This window comes from Furipterus horrens, unplaced genomic scaffold, assembly GCF_987537825.1.
Source record: "Furipterus horrens unplaced genomic scaffold, mFurHor1.1.pri manual_scaffold_1, whole genome shotgun sequence".
NCBI classification, from domain to species: domain Eukaryota; kingdom Metazoa; phylum Chordata; class Mammalia; order Chiroptera; family Furipteridae; genus Furipterus; species Furipterus horrens.
In genome coordinates this window covers 139,235,166-139,249,399 of record NW_028327171.1, presented here as the reverse complement: position 1 = coordinate 139,249,399, position 14,234 = coordinate 139,235,166, and the positions used below count along the sequence as shown (strand labels likewise).

Sequence of the window (14,234 nt, the reverse complement as noted above, 5' to 3'; positions counted from 1 at the left end):
TAGTCGCTGGCCAGCTAATAAAGGCTCTTTAAATTTTAATTTGGTTGTCTCCAACCCTTTGGTTCTTGCACTTGGTCCACAACAGTTTTGTAGTCCTGGAAAATGTTACATATGTTCTTAAAATGGAGGGTTGTGGAGTCATTCCATAGAGTCAGTCAGCTCAAGTTTCATGATCATGTTTTTCGGGTCTTCTAAGTTCTTACTGACTTTTCTATCTAGTTATTATGCTACTGAACAAAGTGGGGATCAGCTGCCTGCTACCACCAATAGAAACATTCTAAAGGCAGAGGTTGGTAAGAAAGATGTTTTTATGCAAGTGCTATACAATTTGGGAGAATGGCTGATTTGTCTCATAGCCCATGTCCTTCAGGAAACCTGGAGGAAAACCCAGCTGTCCTCAGCCAGACCGGAATCACAAGCAGTACCTGGAGTTCCTTCTCCCACTTTAAGTACGGTCCTTTGGGAACTGCAGGCAGCCACTGAGTGGCCACCCAGGTGGCTCAGCTTTTCTCGCAGCCACTGTCTGGCTTCTGGCGCCCTCCTGCAATTCATATGTGAGGCCACTGCCACCACCAGCCATGCGGTTTTCAGGGCCAGAAGGTCCCATGACCTCACTGGCCAGTACATTCTCAAGCTGGGTAAGAAAATGTCCCTTTCTTTCCTTAGGATTGTATTAGTTTGGGGTGTGGGGGGTACCAGGTGCTTTCTCAGAAATCCCCAATTAACTTGCCAAACTTCCACACACTCTGGAGGGTTGAACTCCAAACAATCCTATCTTTTCTCCAGGCTCTCCTGACAGGTTTCTCCAGTGTGCGCCTTCTCCTACCACCATTCTGACCTCAGTGGTCTCATCCCCGAATCAAGGACCTGGAGTGGGGTAGGAGGGCTTTACCCCTACCTAATTCTCTTGCTAGCCTTGTGTGGACTTACTGCATTACTTCCTTCTGCTGCCAACTTGCCAGGGATGTGGGATCTGCTGCCGGGACCAGGGTGCTCTGAACTGGGGGCGGAGCATTGGCAAGGTGCCAGCTTGGTTACCTGGACCCCGCGGCCCCACCTACTGCCTCAAACAATTTGTGATCTCCTCTAGCAGCCCCTCCTGTTCCCTGCCCTCCATCCGCCCCCAGTAGTCTGATTAGGCTGTAGTATCAATTATATCAATTATTGAGAATGAATATTAAACAGTGTAACTCGTATTGGTGAGTTGTCTATTTTTCTTTTTAATTATTTTGAGTTTTTGTTTCTGTACTCTGTTTTTAGGTACATAGATCTTTATAATTGTGATATTTTCCTCATGTATTTACTCTTTGTCTCTAATAATATTTCTTGTCTTAAAGTCTATGTAGTCTGTTCTTAACATAATCCCTCAAGCTGTCAATGATTATTCTTCTCATGGTATGTCTTTACCATTCTTTCACTTTCAGCCTATTGTCTTTGAATATAGGAGAATTTTTGTATACAGCATATAGATAATATATTTGGATTGTGTTTTATATCTATTCTGATAATCTGTACTGTTTGTTTGGGTTGGTTAGAACATTCACTTAATGCCATTATTAATATTGTTGGATTTACATCTGCTATTGTCCTATTTAATTTTCAATGTCTGCTCTCATTTTGTACTCTTCTGTTTCTCTAGAATGGTCTTCATTTGTGTTAAATAAATACTGTTAGTCAGTGTACAATTTTAAATTTTCTGCAGGAATTTTTACTATGCTTTTCCTTTTTTTAGATGTTCTGGAGATTATAATATGTATTTTCATTTGTTACCATCTATTTTAGATTCAGACCAACTAAATTCTGATTATATATAACTTTTTCCTAATGTTAATACATTCCCTTCCCCTTCTTTATGCTATTGTCTTTAAAAAAATTTTAGTATATTTTTATTAATTATGTTGTTACAGTAGTTTCCATTTTTTTCCCCCTTTTCTCACCTCTGCTCAGTATCCTCCTTCCCTTCAGCAATCCCACCCACTTAGTTCATGGCCATGGGCCATGCATATATGTTCTTTGGCTCTACCCTTTCCTACATTATTCTTAACTTCGCCCCTGTCTATTTTGTACCAACCAATTATGCTTCTAATCCCCGCATCATTTCCCCATTTTCTCCCTTTCCCCCTCCCAGCTGATAACCCTCTGAATGATCCCCATACCTATGATTCTGTTCCTATTCTTGTATGCTTAGTTGGATTTTGTTTTTATTTTTGATTTAGTTGTTGATAGTTGTGAGTTTTTTGTCATTTTAATGTTCATAGTGCTGATCTTCTTTTTCTTAAGTAAGTTTCTTTGCAATTTTATATAATAATAGCTTGGTGATGGTGAACTCCTTTAGCTTTACCTTGTCTGGAAAGCAGTTTATCTGCCCTTCCATTCTAAATGATAACTTTGCTGGATAGAGTAACTTGGTTGTAAGTCCTTGCTTTTCATCACCTTGAATACTTCTTGCCAGTCCTTTCTTGCCTGTAAAGTTTATTTTGAGAAATCAGTTGATAGTCTTATAGGCACCCCTTTGTAGGTAACTCTCTGCTTTTCTCTTGCTGCTTTTAAGATTCTCTCTTTATCTTTCACCTTTGGCATTTTTATTATGATGTGTCTTGGTGTGGTCCTCTTTGGGTCTAGCTTCTTTGGGAATCTCAGTGCTTCCTGAATTTGTATGTTTATTTCCTTCGCCAACTATGGGAAGTTTTCCTTCATTATTTTCTCACATAGTTTTCAATTTCTTGCTCTTCCTCTTCTCCATCTGTCACCCCTATGGTTTGGATGTTACCATGTTTAAAGTTGTCCCAGAGGTTCCTAAGCCTCTCCTCATTTTTTCACTTCTTGTTTCTTCATTCTGTACTGGTTGACTGTTGCTATCCTCCTTATGTTTCAAATCATTGATTTGAACCCTGGTGTTTTTCCCTTCATTGTTGGTTTGTGTGGATTTTCCTTCATTTCATTTAGCATAGCCTTCACTTCTTTCCTAATGCATTTGCTGTACTTAAGCATATCTGTCAAGCCTGTGAGCATATTTATCACCAGTGTTTTAAACTGTCCTTGTGTCAGGTTGGCTATCTCCTCATCTGTTAGGTTGGCTATCTCCTTGTCACTTAGTTCTCCCACTGGAACCTTGATCCATTCCCCCTTTTGGGCCTCACTTCTTTGTCTCCTCATCTTGACAGGCTACTCTGTTTGTTTGCCTCTGTGTCTTAGGTAGAGCTGTGACTCCTGTTACATTGTAAGGGGCAGAGTCTTAAGTATTCATCAGTACAAGGTGACTGGTTTAATTACGTTGTGGTGCTGTGTGGGGGGGAGGAGTCTGAAAGGGAACAATGCTGCTTGCTTAGCACTACTCACCCCTTTTCCAGGCACTTCTCCCACTTCCATATGGGGTTGGCATCTCTCTAGCTGTTGCCCTGGCCATCGTTCCAGAGTGGTGGGTCTGCAGATGTTCTAGGACCATGGGGGCCCTTTAAATAAGCAGACTTTGCTAAGGGACCAGCAGTTTCTTCCTCCACCCCAACCCCCGCTGGTTTTCACAGTGAGAAGCAATGAGGTTTTATTTTCCCTTGCTCTGGAACTGTGAGCTGTGTGATGTGGTCTGGTGCTGGGAGTGCTCCCCAGGTGTCCCTCCCTAATTTTAAAATGTGTGACTGTGCTTTCCACCAGCCTGCCACTGCCACAGCTGCCACACCACATCATCTCTGCCCCAGCTCCACCCCTCCTACCTGTCTGGATGAGTATTTCTTCTTTATATCTTTGTTTGTTGGACTTCCATACAGCACAATTTTCTGGAACTTCTGATTGTCTCTAGTTTTGAGGTAGTTGTATACCTTCTTAGTTGTAGAGGGAGATGCAGCATGTCTGTCTAGGCCTCTGTCTTGGCCAGAAGTGGTAATGGGGTCTTGATGTTACTGGGTAGGGTCCAGGCCTCCATCGGATCAGTCAGTAGTATGTGCTATGCTATTGTCTTATATGTTCCATATTAAATGTGTTTTTTTAAAAAACAATAGTACAGTGCCAAGCCATCACTTTATATAATCCTATTTTTTTAAGTTAAGAGAATAAATAATAAAACATATTTTGAAAGTTGTTGATGTTAACTCACATATCAAAATTTCTGATGGCATTTATTTCTTTCAACTCATTTGTTGAGGTTTTGTTTCATTTATTTTCAGCATGAAGGATTGCCTTTTGTGATTCCTGTAAGGCAAGTCTGTTAGCCAGAAATTTATTATTTGCTTTTCAAAGAATATCTTTACTTTGCTATCATTTTGAAGATTGCTTATGTTGGATACAGGATTATTCTGCATTATTATAGTTTAATTTTTGCCCTATAAATGGTATTCCCAGTCATTCTGTTGTTTATTGTCTCTATTAAAGTCAGCTCTTAATCATTTTGAAGCTCCACCTTAACTCAATGAGTTACTTTCCTTTATATTTTCAATATTTGTTGTCGGTTTGGCTTTTAAGAGTTTGGCTATATGTCCAGGTGAAATCTATTTGTATTTATTTTACTCAGGCTTGTTGAATTTCTTGGATCTGTATTAATGTTTTTATCAAACTTGGGATGGTTTTAACCATTTCTTTAATAGTAATTTTGTTTTGTCTAATATTTTCTTTTCTTTTTCTGAGACTCCTCTCACATGGGTTAAAACATTTGATGTTGTCTCACAGGTCTCTGAATCTTGATTATTCTTTTTTTCTTTGTTTTTCAGATAGATAATTAATATTAACTTTTCTTCATATTTTCTGATTATTTTTCCCTTTGAATCTGTCATTGAGACCCAGTAGTATGTTTTTTCTTCTTTTTATCCTGGATTTTCTTTAAAATACATATATATCTTTATTGAGTATCCTTATTGTCATTTATTATTCTCATGATTGTGTTTAGTTCTTTAAATATTTTAGTTCTTTGAAAATATTTAGACTTACAGACAACATGGAGGCCTAGATTGACATGCTCCATCTCCCTCCACAACTAAGAAGGAATGCAACTACCACAAAACCAGAAATAACCAGAAGTTCCAGAAAATAAAGATACGTGGAAGTCCAACATATAAAGTTATAAAGAATTGGTGCTCATCCGGATGGGTAGGAGGGGCGAAACTGGGGTGGAGAGGTCAAGCTGTGTTGGTGGCAGCAGCTGCAACAATGGCAGTGGGACAGCGGTAAGCAAAGACCCCTGTATTTAAGAGGAAGTGAAAAGTGCCTGGGGAGCACCCCGGACTGCAGACCAAACCCATCAGCTCATGATTCCAAAGCTGGGGAAGGCAGACCCCCCATTGCCTCAGAGCATGAGGGCACAGATGGCGTGGGGATGGGGAAGGCAGACCCCCCCATTGCCTCAGAGCATGAGGGCACAGATGGCGTGGGGATGGAGGAAGAGGCTCCTGGTCTCTCAGTGGAGAGGAAACAGCAGAAATCAATCCTGGATCCTCGCCCCCACACAAAGCACCACAGTGTGGTGAGAAGGGTCGCCCGGTAGTGATGAGTGCACAGGGCTCTGCCCCCTATAGCATAGGAGGTGTGACAGCCTGCCCAGGAACCAAAGCTAAACACAAAACTGTCAAGATGGCACAGATCATGATAGATATCCCGGTGATGCAGCTGACCAGTCATCAAATATCTAATCTAATTGTTCAGCAGATAGGAAACCTTTCTGAGACACAGTTCAGAGCTTTGGTTATACGAATGCTTACAGACCTAACAGCAGATCTTAAACAAGACAGGGAAGGAATGAAGGCTAGTCCTGTTGAAATGAATAAAAACACATATGAAACTAGTTGTGAGAGAAAGAAAGCCAGGGATCAAATCAACAAATCAGAACATAGGGAAGGAACAAACAGTCAACCAGTGCGGAAAGAGGAAACAAAAAGTGAGGAAAATGAGGAGAGGCTCAGAAAATTATGGGACAGCTATAAGCAGGCCAACATCTGAATCATAGGGTTGTCAGAAGGTGAAGAAGAAGAACTAGAAATTGAAAAATTATGTGAAAAAATAATGAAGCAGAACTTCCTGAACTTGGGGAAGGAAATAGACTTACATCTCCAGGAAGCACAGAGAGTTCCAAATAAACTGGACCCAGGGAGAACCACACCAAGACACATTATAATGGAAATGTCAAAAATTAAGGATCAAGAGAGAATCTTAAAAGCAGCAAGAGAGAAGAAGAAAATTATGGACAAAGGGCTCCCAATGAGACTATCAGCTGATTTCTCAAAAGAAACTCTGCAGGCAAGAAGCGACTGGCAAGAAATATTCAAAGTAATGAAAAGCAAAAACCTACAACCATGATTACTCGACCCAGTGAAGCTGTCATTCAGAATAGAAGGGCAGAGCAAGTGCTTCCAGGACAAAGTAAAACTGAAGGAGTTCATCAGATCCAAACTACTGTTATATGAAATGTTAAAAGGACTTGTTTAGGAGAAAGAGAATCAAAGCTATGAACATTAAAATGAAAACTGTATCACAACAATCAACAACAAAAGCTAGGGAATCGAAACAAAGGCAAACTAAGTAAGCAATGAAAGTGGGAAAAGAATTATAGGTATGGGGAATATTTTGGGGGGAGGTCAGCAGGGTGGGGGAAGGGGGAAAGGCAGGAAGATGGTACAGGAATTCAGAAGCATAGTAGGAGGGAGTGGAGTAGACAGAAAGATGTTGAGAATAACTATATGCACAACCAATGTTCATGAACTAAGTGGTGGAGGGACAACTGGAGGGAGAGGCGTCACTGGGTGGAGGGGAACAAAGGGAAAAAAATTGGGACAACTGTAACAGCATAATAAAGCATATTAAAAATAATTAATAAAAAAAGTTGAGGGGGCAACTGCAAAAAATATATATATATATATTTATATACCTGTTTTGTCACTTTTATGTGCTAAAGCTGACATCTGTGATGCCGATTTTTTTACAGCTCTTTTCCCCCTGAGGGCAGGCCGAATTTTCATGTTTCTTTTCTTTATTTATGTTTGTGTTTTATTTTGTTCCTTGCTAAAAATTGAACATTTCAGATGGTATGGTAACTCTGAATTATGTAATTTTCCATGAAAATTATTGTTTTTGCTATTTTGGTTCATTTGTTTATTAATTTCCTGTACCAACCCTTTAAAATCTGTCTACCATGGGTTTTGGTCCAAGAGGAAATAAATAGTTTATCCTTGGTTTTATACTTCTATGAGATAATGTGTGACAGAATGCCAATAGAGTATAATTTGACTCTTTTTTCTTAGAAAGTTCCAATTAAAATATTTTATGTTATACCAACTCAATTTTCAGTGTGGTTTAATGGCATAGATTACTTAAAACAGAGCAAGTTTAGAAATTTAACCTCACTTAGCATTCAAAGAGTGTCCTTTGTCTTTGTTGTTTAAAAATTACAGAGAATAGGGTATAACTACCACATCTCTGAGTATAAAAGTTTTATTTTCTTAAATTAAAAATTGATTCATTGAGCGTCGGCCTGTGAGCTAAGTGTCGTGGGTTCGATTCCCAGTCAGGGCACATAACTCGGTTGCACGTCAGGTCCCCAGTTGGGGGCCCAAGTGAGAGGCAACCATACATTGATGTTTCTCTCCCTCTCTTTCTCCCTTCCCTCTCTCTAAAAATAAATAAATAAATAAATAAATAAATAAAAATAAATAAGTAAATTATTTTAAAAAATTAATGCAAACACACAAACATACAAAAGTATTGGGTAACATATATCTTACAAATAAGGAAAAACTATATATAAAAAAATATATATATGTTGCCAAGATAACAGAAACCTATAGTTGACCTCAATTACTCTTAGCTATTTAGATATTTTTTCTTTAATATATTAATTAAGTAGGGATGAAAGTAGAGTTTATACCATTTTGTTACTAGTAGTAACACAGGTTTAAGATGTTTAACATTATTAACATAGTTGACATTGATAATGTATCATGAGAAAATATTTTGTTTCAGTATATGTTTGCTCTCAGATTTCCTCCTTTCCCACCACACCAACAGTGTGGTGATTGTTGGAGGGAGGGGGTATAAGGGGACTAAATGGTAATGGAAAAAATATATAATAATTTTTTATGTTGTCTGAATCCTGAAGACTCCATTTCCCACGCTCCTATAATAACTGGTTTCTGGTTGAGTATGGCTATCAGAGGGTTTGGTAGAAGTTTAAAAAGTGGGAAGAAGTAAGAAACCAAGTTATTTACCTCTCTTCCTCTGCCTTGGGGTATAAGGGTACGGTGTACTCTCTGTACACTATGTACTGCTTCCTTAACTACTTCACAGTAGTGTTTAGGATATTTATTATTTAATCTTGGCCAATGATCTACAATTGTAAAGATGAAGAAGGATACTTTTAAATAAGATTGAGACTAATTCTAATTTTTGCAGCAGGCCTGTGTTTAAAATGCTCCACAACCCACCCAGCTGACTTACTGGAATCCTTCTACCTCTGCTCCAGTGACAATGAAAGAACTTGTCACAATTTTGGTTATTTTTGCAAAGTTTTAGAAATGACAATACATAATAAAATATAGTGTAAACATAATGCATCTCCTAGTTAAAACATATTTCTTTCAACCACAGTGAATGTATTAAAAAAGAAACAGAACTAATGTGTTTAACAAAACCATACATTCTCAATATTTATTTAGCTCTTTTAGATATGCTATAATATCAATTAAAACTCTCTCTTTTTTTCTCTCTGCTATACTTCTGTAGTATTTACAGTATGAAATAGCCAAAAAAGCAAACCCTAAAGAATTTTCCAAATAATTTTTCCTTCATTCACCAGTTTGAAATTGTTTTCTTTACACATGGTTAAATATTTAATGTGTTGCTGCTATATAAAATTATCTGTATGTTAATTGTCTAATTATAGACTATCTTCCATATTTTCCAGCTCTAAATACTACTTTATTTGACCAATTAAAAATTTTGATTGCTTAATAGTAGACAGTTGATGAGGTTGATTGTTCAATTGTACCACCATTTTATTTTACAAGTCAACTTTTTATTCTGAGGCTGTCAGATATCATAACTGAGAATGTGAACATGTCTAAATTGGTTTTCATTCTGCCATTAGGTGTTCAAAGGAAATCTAGAAATAATGTAGTTTATTCAGAAGTCTGTCACAAGTTCTGTTTAATGGCTTTTGTGAAGTATTACTTCAATTCTATTTCCAAAAGGCAATAAAGCAGAAGTTGTTTTTACAAAGCAGATAGAAAATTGATTTTCAGTGTTGGACATTTTCCAAGTGTAATGCAATATTCCCAAACTGTTACATATGTAATAATGGCTTTGGTGTTTAAGTAAGCATTTCATTAAATGGGTTGATTTTAGTTCTAGGGCTAAGGCTACTAGCATCACTAAAGAATTAAGTGGTGAAAAAAAATAGTCATAAAATGTTGTGTTAAAAAAGTCAGCACTTATGTGTATGTGAATCTATCAGTATAAATAACAGGCTGAAGTGGTATGCCCCATTAATTTTTATTTCACAGATACATAGTTTATGTCAGAATTCTTTCTTATAAAACTGTAATAGTAATAATGACTTGTACATAACACTTTCAAATATTCATGAGAAGAAATTATTGTAAATCATGAGGTTTTTTTCTTTACATTTTTATATTATATATTTACTTTTATTAAAATCTCACTCTTTCTCAGAATTGTTCTTAGCATTTATTGACCTATTTCTAAATAAGATAGAGCAAAGCAAAAGATTTCTCACTCATGATTTTTATTTCTTCCCAATTCTCTAAAATAAGTGTAATTCACATTTTTTCTTTCAATATGGATAAGAAATCACACATTATAATTAATTCTTAAAATTCCATTATTTAGTATATCTATAAACCATCATCATACTAAAATGTATGGCAGTTATCTTTAAACACTATGGGACTGGATTGACTTTTCAGAATTAAGAGGATATTAGCTAGGAACTTTGATATTAAACTTTCTAAATGTAGGAAACAAAGAAAGACAATACTCTTAGATTAGAAAAAATATTATAAATATTTTATTATAATTTTGTGGGTTGCAAGTTAAAAGCTTTTTTCCTTTTAAGTCACAATTGGAGCTCTCTAAGTTGCTTTGAACTAAAGCAGTAACTTGATAAGCCCTGGCACTTTGTTTAAATTCTGTTCATCATTGTGTAGTGTGGTTCAGTCTAAAATACAGACAAATCTACAAATGTGTTATTATTAAGATTTTCTCATGCTGTACAAGTATGAATACTAAGTTGTTTTTTTTTTTTTTAGAAAAATGAAGGAGTATCCGTTCCCCAACAGAAATGACCTTGCTCTTCTTTTAAAGGAGATTGCAAGTACTAGCCACTGAGGTTTGCCACTTTTTAAGTGCATTGCAACTTACCAAGCTAAGAAGGGAAAGAGGTTCACTAAAGATGCTCTGCTTTGTTCATTGTTTTCTTAAAGCACTGGCTTATTCTTAATTTCTACTACAACTTCTTACCCTAACCTGCTCAATTACCAGGATAGGAAAAAACATTCCAGGGGAATAGATAGTGTAAAAATCAAGGTTAAAAAATGTAAGTGTGTACATTGCTTTAAAGTCTTTCCTCATGCAGGGCTCAATTAAGAGAAAAGCAAATTAAAGTGAAGCAACTGGAAAAATATCTTACATCAAGCATGAGCTTTTTTTCAGTTTCGGAAATAAACCCAGAGAGGTGATATCCTCAGAGCCTCAAAAAAATTTGACAACCTTTTCTAAAGTTCTAAAACTTATTTTGTTATTTGGTTTCAACAAATATAAGCCACCTTTCCCATTGCAATGCCACTTCTACAGAAGTTTTTGACATACATTAATAATTGCAAACACAAGCTGGAAGATTTCTTAACCTATGTTTTCACATATTTATGATAGAGAGACATCTGGGTTTTGCTTCTAAAACTGGGCCAGGGGGATTGCCAATATTGAGGTCCACTACCGGGACAGGTTGAGCTTAATTTTGGATTCAACAGCAGTAAGTGCCAGAATATAGAACTGTATATGTGCCTGTATAATGAGTGGACATCATGCCAAAAAGACCTCAATTTAGGCAAGCTCTGATTTAACTGCAAGCAAAGATTCTCTTCACTAGAAACATCAATATTTTTAGTCTACATATTTAAATACACTGAGAAATTATAACACGATCATTCACATTTGTTGCGGATATTTGAAACCTTTGTGCAGTTATTTGTTTGTTTGTTTTGCAGAATTTTCTTCATCTTTCTTTTTCCCATGGGGAATTTATTTACTAATCTGCATATATGCATTGAAAAGACAGGGCAGAGTTGAGCTCAAACAATCATGCAGAAAATTGTAAGATTTCATAAGCTATTTAGATAAAGCAGGTCAATTAGACTGGCCAAATGAATTATTTTTAAAAATATATTCCTTTTCTAAGTAAAATTCATTACTCACTAATTCAGAAGGGTTTTTTTTTTTTTTAAGATTATGACTTCAAAATCTGAGCAACAGGTCATGCAGTAAATAATGAACATTCTTTCTTCATTTTCATTAAAGCCAGATCAACAACCTTTTATCTAACACCTACTTAATGAAAGAAGACAACTTAGCTAAAATTGCAAGTATGGAGATAGTAACAGTTTTGCTGGGGAACAATATGTAAATAAGTGAATTATAACCAATTCTTTACAGGACATGTTATAAAATAGGTTAGGAACTAATGTTATGACAGTAACATCAAAGTAGCATGAGCTTAAAGGTAAGTACAATAGGGGAAGAGGATTCTGGGAAGGTGGCAGAGCAAGAAACACCAAGACAATAATTAGGTAGACAATAATTACACTGGAAAAAAGGAAAAAAAAAATCTCTGAGGAGAAAAAAAAGTTACAATCCAGTGTTGCTGCAATACAGTATTTAAATTTAAAATGTTTTCAACCAAATTTATGAGCTAAGCAAATAAAATAAAATATCACTCTTTAAAAAGAGGGAAAAAAAGCATTAATAGAAACTGTCTTTGTAGGAGCCACAGGTTGAATTCAGATTAAGAAGAAGACAAAACTGCATTTATGAATATTGTTCAAATAACCAAAGCTAATCATGTTTGAATAATTAAAAGAAAATATAATGGCAATGATTCAAGATATATATTAAGTAAGCATTTTAGAAAATGCTAAAAAAGAGGCAAGTGTAAAATATAAAGTTGAGTAGTTCAATAAAAATATAAATAAAAATTAACTGAAAGAAGTAAACAGCAGATTTGAGAAAGCAGAAGTAATCTGTGAACCTACTAATATATTAATATAAATTATCCAAATGAAATAAAAGAGAAAAATCTAATAGAATGATAATGAAACCTATAAAAACACATATTTCATAATACCCTCAAACTAGAAACAATCCAAGTGTCCATCATCTTATGAATAAATACAGTATTGTATATCCATACAAAAAAAATCCATACACACACAAAAAAATCCATGAAAGAAATGAACTATTGACACATGTTTCACATAAATAAACTTGAAAATCATTAAACAATTGCAATCAAATTTCATTAACAGGAAATTTTCAACAGTAAAAATATCTACAGGAACTCTTCCAGGGATAACATCTTCAGGCATTCAGAATGGTTCAGTGCTTGACATACCAATGGAGGCTGTCTTACAATACGGCCCCTAGTGAAACCAAGCTGTCCCAAAGCCCTGGTAATAGAATTGTTTTATACCAATAAGATTGGGAAAGAACCAAAATCTTCATGTGGTGTATGCCCATGCCAGCTTCACAGAGTTCATGCTGTGAGACCTAAAATTCTAATGAGGTTATTTAAAATGAAAAAAAAAAAAAAATATGGCAGCACAGCCCATGGTGGATCCATGTGTGCTAAATGTATCTGTGACAGGATCAAGCATGCTTCTTTTACAGAGAGGCAGAAAATTATTGTGAAAGTGTTAAAGGTGCAAGCACAAAGTAAGAAAGCTGAATAAAAAGATAAATTTTTTTGAATAATTAAATAATTAAAATGCTTTAAAAAACGTATGGGAGACAAAATACAGATCAGAGTTTGCATGGGACTGGGATTGTGAGAGAGGATTGATTGCATATGTGAATGATGGGACATTTAGGATAATGAAAATTTTGTAAAAGTAGATGCTTTACTGAGGTTTTGCAAAGTTTTATAAATTTACACTATAATTTTATTATATGTATACTATAACTTGATGAATCTATAGAAAAATATACGTATAATCACATAGTACAACATATGATCCTTATTCAAAAAAGAACAAGTTTGCAATTATTTTTGATTCAGTAATTGGTAGAATATGATGAAGTTATTTGGTGAAGTTATATCCTGGTTACTCTCAATAATAAATGAATCTCTGACATTTAACTAGTGGATTTTGTCTCTGTGTTTAAACCTATTCAGTAAATCCTTATTGAATATGTGTGGAACTACAAAACGTTAGCTGGCCTCCAAAAACTTGAATGATCCAGCACATGCATGCCTATATTCCAGCCTCATCTCAAAATATGTTGGATGCTTCCTCTCCAGTTACATTAGTTTTATTTTATTTTATTTTAATTTCAGGAGAAATGTCAAATGCTTTCCCAAGTCAGTGGTCCCAGGATTATTATGTTACTATCTCCATGCGAATTCTAATTATATTTTAGTTGTCTTTTTAGGTCTCTAACTCAGAGAGATTATCTCTGGCTCATTCTAGAAACCAATCATCTAAAATAGATCCTCTCTATCATTGTGTCTGTTATGTATGTCCTGTTTCTAATATTACCCTGCAGTTCTCCACCATATTTATTATCGCAATTAATTATTTTAATTTTTTGAATATGTTTTATTTTTTTCTCTTCTCTCAAGTCTATCACTTTTATAAATGTGGGAACTGTATTTCTTTGAATCAATGGTATTCAGATCATGACCTTTGAAATGTGTCACCAAGATCTGCTCATAAGATGCATACTCTTATCATAAAATAGTTTAGATGTTATTTCATTGGGTTGACACTTGCATTAATGGGGAAAAGCAATGGGGTGTAAACCAACTGGTTTCTTAGTGTGAACCAAGACAAACTCTAATATTAAGCATGGTATTTCTCACCACTTCTCATATGCAGACAAAAATTGCCACTTTCACTTAATAATACCCTTTGTATAGCAAAGAACTTTTAATTTAATTGAATTCTGTCTATATACTATTCTGTTCTCAAAATGTGAAGTACATAGAAAGCACTTCCCCTGTATGCTGAGATATGGTGGTTTACTCAAGG

At 35.5% G+C, this 14,234-nt stretch overlaps 1 pseudogene; it reads left to right on the top strand.

Annotated features, from left to right (window-relative positions):
* Positions 1-12,577: 12,577 nt before the first annotated feature.
* LOC150021975 (large ribosomal subunit protein eL34 pseudogene) lies at positions 12,578-12,935 on the top strand (annotated as a pseudogene).
* The last annotated feature ends 1,299 nt before the right edge of the window (positions 12,936-14,234 follow it).